This window comes from Colobus angolensis, unplaced genomic scaffold (genome assembly GCF_000951035.1).
Source record: "Colobus angolensis palliatus isolate OR3802 unplaced genomic scaffold, Cang.pa_1.0 Scaffold35, whole genome shotgun sequence".
Classification (NCBI taxonomy): domain Eukaryota; kingdom Metazoa; phylum Chordata; class Mammalia; order Primates; family Cercopithecidae; genus Colobus; species Colobus angolensis.
The window spans coordinates 5,473,094-5,479,600 of NW_012116821.1; positions in this window are offsets into that span (position 1 = coordinate 5,473,094).

The window sequence follows — 6,507 nt, forward strand, 5'->3', positions numbered from 1 at the left end:
GGGTTCAAGCGATTCTCCTGCCTCAGCCTCCCAAGTAGGTGGGATTACAGGTGTGCACCACCACACTTAGCTAATTTTGTATTTTTAGTAGAGACAGGGTTTCTCCATGTTGGTCAGGCTGGTCTTGAACTCCTGATCTCATGTGGTCTGCCTGCCTCGGCCTCCCAAAGTGCTGGGATTACAGGCATGAGCCACTGCGCCAACTACATTACTTTTTAAGGACAAAATGAATGAGTTCATATATCAGAACATAAAAACGAATTTGTTTCTTTGTTTTTAATCTATTTTCGACACCGTAATGTGAGATTAAATTTCAGTCTACGTTTTTGCTGTGGTTTGAATGTGTCCCCCAAGGTCATGTGTTGGAAACTTGATGCCCCAATGCAGTGGTGTTGGGAGGTGTGCCCCTACGCTTCGAAGTATTTGGGTCACAAGGGCACCACCCTCATGAATGGATTAATGCCATTACTGTGGGAGTGGGTTCCTTATTTAAAAATAAACAATTTTTGTGCTCTTTTCTCTCTCTCTCTCTCCCTGAGTGTGGAAAAACTCAAACTGTTTTTTCTGTGCCCCCACACAACAGTCATCAACATGGAAGACTTTTGTGATCAAATGTGTGGAGGTTTTTTCCCCACACACCAAGTAAGCAATCACTTTTGCAGCAGACACCATCTGGGTGTCCTCAAATTCAATTCTGACACTATCTACTTGGAGATAGTTGAGCTCCCACAGGTTGAGGGATCAGTCCCCAAGACTTCCCCCACTTCAGACACCAGTCACTAGTCTGGGCCTACAGAACTTCTGACTGACCAGCTCTGGGCTCTGACAACCCTCTCCTTGAGTATGATTCATTTGCTAGGATGGGTCTCGGGACTCAGGGAAACGCTTATGTTTACCAGTTTATTATAAAGAATGTTACAAAGGATGCAGATGGAGAGACACATGGGTTGAGGTATGGGGGAAGGAACACAGAGCCTCGGTCCCCTCCCTGAGTGCACCACCCTCCAGGAACCTCCAGGTGTTCAGCTTTCTGGAAGCTCCTTAAACCCTGTCTTCTTGGAACTTTATGGAAACTTCACTAGATAGGCATGATTGACCACCATTTGGAAATGAGCCTGGACAAAAAGGGTATGCTCTAACAGTAACAGACTGAGTAGGGAAACTCAGCAAGGCCTGCCTGTTCAGGCCTTGAGTCACAGGGACCCCATATTCGTCTTGGGGTCCCTTGCAGGATTCCTTCCTCCAGGGTATGGGGCAGAACCACTTCTGAATTGAGGGTGTTATGACCTATAGTCAGACAAGGTAGGCCTGAGAATTTCTTTATGACCAGCTTCAAAACAGAAAGGCAAGAGAAGAGTCCTGAGTTGGGGAGGGAAAGAAGTAAGTGAAAGAGGGCAAAAGAAGATTAGACAGAGAGATTCTGTTTTCTGAGGCCCAAAGTGCCTCAACATTATAACAAGAGCTATGGGGGTTATGAGCCAGGAGCTTTGGATGCACAACTATCTATTTACATGTATATATAATGCATATTGCCCTTCCACTATGGAATGATGGAGCAAGAAACTCCTTGCCAAATGCCAGTTCCTCAGTCTTGTACTTCCCAGCCACAGAGCTGTGGGCCAATAAATTTATGTCCATGATGAGTTACCCAGTCTGTGGTATTACATTACAAGCAGCACAAAATGAACTATTACACTGCCTCTTGTGAGCTTTTTTCAGAGGGCAAAGGGGAAGTTTTCTGTTAGCCCCTATGCAAGCCTCTCTTGAACCCCTGGTAATAGGCTTGTTTGCCTTGATACCAGGAAAGTTGGGAAAGCACCAAAATCCACATGTGGCATGTGCCCAAGCTGACTTCCAGGGGTTCATGCTACAACACCTAAAGTTCTTATGAGATTGTCTAAAACAAAAAAATGTCAGGAAGGCTGATGGTGGTTCCATGTGTGCTAAATGTGTCTATAACAGGATCAAGTTTGTTTTCCTTATCAAGGAGCAGAAAATCAGTAAAGTGTTGAGAGCACAAGCACAGAATCAAAAAGCTAAATTTAAAAAGTGCAGCTTTTTGAGTAATAAATCAAAAGGCTAAAAAAAATTATCAAATTTGTTCTAGCATAGTGAGAGACAAATGAACAATACCCATTATTCTTTATACTCTTTGGTAATTAAAAAAGATTTCTCAGCCAGGCAAGGTGGCTCATGCCTGCAATCCCAGCACTTTGGGAGGCCGTGGCGGGTGGACCACCTGAGGTCGAGAGTTCAAGACCAGCCTGGCCAACATGGAGAAACCCTGTCTCTACTAAAAATATAAAATTAGCTGGGCCTGGTGGCACATGCCTGTAATCTCAGCCACTCGGGAGGCTGAGTCAGGAGAATCACTTGGTGGAGGTTGCAGTGGGCCGAGATTGCACCAATGCACTCCAGCCTGGGCGACAAGTAAGATTCCATCTCCAAACAACAACAACAATGAAAAAACAACAACAACAACAAAAACAACTTTTCAAAAAAGTACTTACAGCTTGGCATGGTGGCTCACACCTGTAATCCCGATATCTTGGGAGGCCAAGGCGGGGCGATTGCTTGAGCCCAAGAGTTCAAGACCTGTCTGGGCAACACAATGAGACCCCTTCTTTATTAGAAAAGAAAAGGCCGGGCATAGTGGCTCATGCTTGATATCCCAGCACTTTGGGAGGCCGAGGCAGATGGATCACATGAGGTCAGGAGTTCAAGACCTCCCTGGTCAACATGCTGAAACCCCGTCTGTACTAAAAAATACAAAAATTAGCCGGGCATGGTGGCACATGCCTATAGTCCCAGCTACTCGGGAGGCTGAGGCAAGAGAATTCCTTGAACCCGGGAGGCAGAGCTTGCAGCGAACCAAGATTGCACCACTGCGCTCCAGCCTGGGCGACAGAGTTAGACTTCATCTAAAAAAATAAAATAAAATAACTTCTAAATATTATATAACCTTTTATTAGTTATAATGATCATATATTACCTCTGTATTTCAAAAATCATTTCTAAATATTTAAAAAATTAATCTCAAATAGAACTAGAACCAAGATGCCCTCTTTCCAAGTAATCACCACACTCAGCCCTCGGTCTAGGCTTCAGTGAACTAATTAAGCAAATACTTAGAGCCACCTCCAGCTGCTGCAGTTTGAACATTAAACTCAGAATCTCTAGTTAAAGCCTTGTATTGGTAAAATTTGCCCAGTTCAGTGTTACATTGCATATTCCTTCAACACTTCAATGCATTCCCATAAGTTCCCTAGGTTCCTATTAATACCAACTTGCAAGATTTTGCAATTATTTTGGTATGTAAAGCCTTATCTACTTGGAACACATATTTTAATTTTCTCCCCAAGGCACTCTGGGAGTGAACTAGTTTATAGAGGCAGGCAGGAATGGTTGGGGTGGGTCTTCAGGAGAACAGGCATCCTCTTGCAAGGTTACTGCCTTAGGAAAGGTTAAAACAAGGGAAACCAGTTTCCTGAGACAGTGAAGGAGTTTTCACTGGCAAGGGAGGGTCAGGGGAATTTGGGGGTATAAGATTCCCAGCTTTGCCTGAGTCCACCTAGATATTCCCAACCCATGTCTAAGAGTTTACCTCCTTCCCAATACCCTCATCTTAACATGAAAGACTTGATGAAGTTGTATGTTGTGTCATAATTCTATAATCTGCAAAATTAAATTTGGGGCTTTGTCTGCCAGGCAGTTGCAAGAAATCAGTTCTTTCTTTTTTTTTTTTAGTTTAATTTTATTGTAAATTAATGATTTATGATTGTATATATGAAGAGATCGGCTCCTTTAACGTTATTGTGGAACTTCTCTGGGTCTGTAGTCTTTGTTTTTTTTTTTTTTTTTTTTTTGAGACGGAGTCTGGCGCTCTGTCGCCCAGGCTGGAGTGCAGTGGCCGGATCTCAGCTCACTGCAAGCTCCGCCTCCCGGGTTTATGCCATTCTCCTGCCTCAGCCTCCCAAGTAGCTGGGACTACAGGCGCCCACCACCTCGCCCGGCTAGTGTTTTTGTATTTTTTAGTAGAGACGGGGTTTCACCGTGTTAGCCAGGATGGTCTCGATCTCCTGACCTCGTGATCCGCCCGTCTCGGCCTCCCAAAGTGCTGGGATTACAGGCTTGAGCCACCGCGCCCGGCCGGGTCTGTATTCTTTGAACTGAGAGTTCAACTCCCTGTCATCTTCTTATTTTTATTTTTTATTTTTTGACAGTATTTTGCTCTGTCATCAGTGGCATGATCACAGCTCACTGCAGCCTCAATCTCCCAGGCTCAAGCGATTCCCCCCACCTCGGTTTCACAAGTAGCTGGGACTACAGGTGCACCACCATGCCTGGCTAATATTTTAAATTTTTTGTAGAAATAGGGTCTTGCCATGTTGCCCAGGCTGGTCTTAAACTGACGGGCTCAAGCAATCTTCTTGCCTTGGCCTCCCAAAGTGCTAGGATTACAGGCATTAGCCACTTGGCAACATTTTCTTATTCTTACTGAAATATTCTTCTATTCTCCAGTGCTCCCAGAAGAAATCATCTTTTGTTTGCTTGTTTAGAAAGTGTAAAGAGGTTTTTTTTTTAAAAAAAAAATTGTGTATATGTAACATTAGGCAAAATTATTTAAAGTCAATAAATTTTTATTCAAGGAATCCCATGTTGTGATTTGTTCCACTGTCCATCAAGGTCACTTTAGATTCTCTAAAGAGCTGGAGTCAAAAGATTTATCTTCGAGTTAGCCCTTTTTAATGAAACTAATGCTAATTTTAATCCAGTTGTCCTGTCAGCCCATAATTCTTTTATTTTGGTTTCTGTCATCTCCTTTTAATATGGATATACCGATGAAGACTTCAAAATTCATCAAGAATCTTTGGGATCTAATTTCTTCAACTAATTTAGGGTCCTTTTTACTGTAGGTGGTGGATCTGCCTGGTTCTCAATTTGACATCCTCTCTTAACATGAATGAGTTCAAATCATATTTATTCCTAAGCGATCACACTCAAGAATAGTACAGATGTGTGGAATACGCCAATACCTTTAACTCCAAACATCATGTTCTCAAGAAAAAAGCCTTTAAAACAAAAAGCCATTGTATATATCATGTCAACATGAAATTGGAATGCAAAATTAATACTGCTAAGGATTTCCCTCATATCCCACGCTGTTTAACTATCTCTTCTACAGTCCTAGAATCAATCATTTTTTAAGAGACAGGGTTTGTCTTTGTTACCCAGGCTGGAGTACAGTGGTGCCATCAAAGCTCAGTGCAGCCACCAACTCCTGGGCTCAATCCTCTTGCCTTAGCCTCCCCTTCCTGAGTAGCTGCAACTACAGGTACGTGCCCTAATATTCAGCTAATTTTTAAATTTTTGCGGAGACGAGGTGTTTGTTACTTTCTTGCCCAGGCTCATCTTGAACTCCTGGCTTCAAGCAATACTCCCACTTTGGTGTGGAGATTACAGGCTTTAGCCACTGTGCCTGGCCTGGAAACAACCTTTATGGCTATCAATACTCCATCAGTTAACTGTCTCAGGTATCATAATATCCCTTCTTATATGTATCAAAACTCATACTGAACAATGAGTTCTGGGTTGCAAAAAGAGGATTTATGTTTTGCACCTACCCATAAGTCTTTGTCCACAAGTTAAACAAAAACATACATAAGTGCGGTTTTGTTGTTGTTGTGGTTGTTTTTTGTTGACAGAGTCTCGCTCTGTCGCCCAAGCTGGAGCGCAGTGGCGCCATAGCTCATTGTAACCTCCGCCTCCCGGGTTCAATTGATTCTCCTGCCTCAGCCTTCTGAATAGCGGGGATTACAGGTGCTTGCCATCACACATGGCTAATTTTTGTATTTTTAGTAGAGATGGGGTTTCACCATGTTGGCCAGGCTGGTCTCGAACCCCTGACCTCAAGTGATCCACCTGCCTCAGCTTCCCAAAGTGCTGGGATTATAGGCATGAGTCACCAAGCCCAGCTGAAATCATCTTGTCTTTGACTATCTTTATTATCACATTAGACAAATTCTTGAATTCTCAAAGCCTTGCCCTTTTCAAGCTCTTCATTCCAAATAAACACAGCTCGTATTTTCAGGAATCATAATGTCATCATCCTATGATGTAATGGTTAGTTGTGTTGACTTCACAAGGCTATAGTACTCAGTTAATCAAAAACTAATTTAGTTGTTGCTAGAAGGAAATTTGCTGGCTGGGTGCGGTGGCTCTTGCCTGTAATCTGAGCACTTTGGGAGGCCGAGGCGGGCAGATCACAAGGTCAGGAGTTTGAGGCTAGCCTGACCAACATGGTGAAATCCTGTCTCTACTAAAAAAAATACAAAAATCAGCCAGGCATGGTGGCGTGCACCTGTAATCCCAGCTACTCAGGAGGGTAAGGCAGGAGAATTGCTTAAACCGGGAAGGTGGAGGTTGCAGTGAGCTAAGACTGTGCCACCACACTCCAGCCTGGGTGACAGAGCAAGACTCCATCTTAAAGAAAAAAAAAAAAAAGGA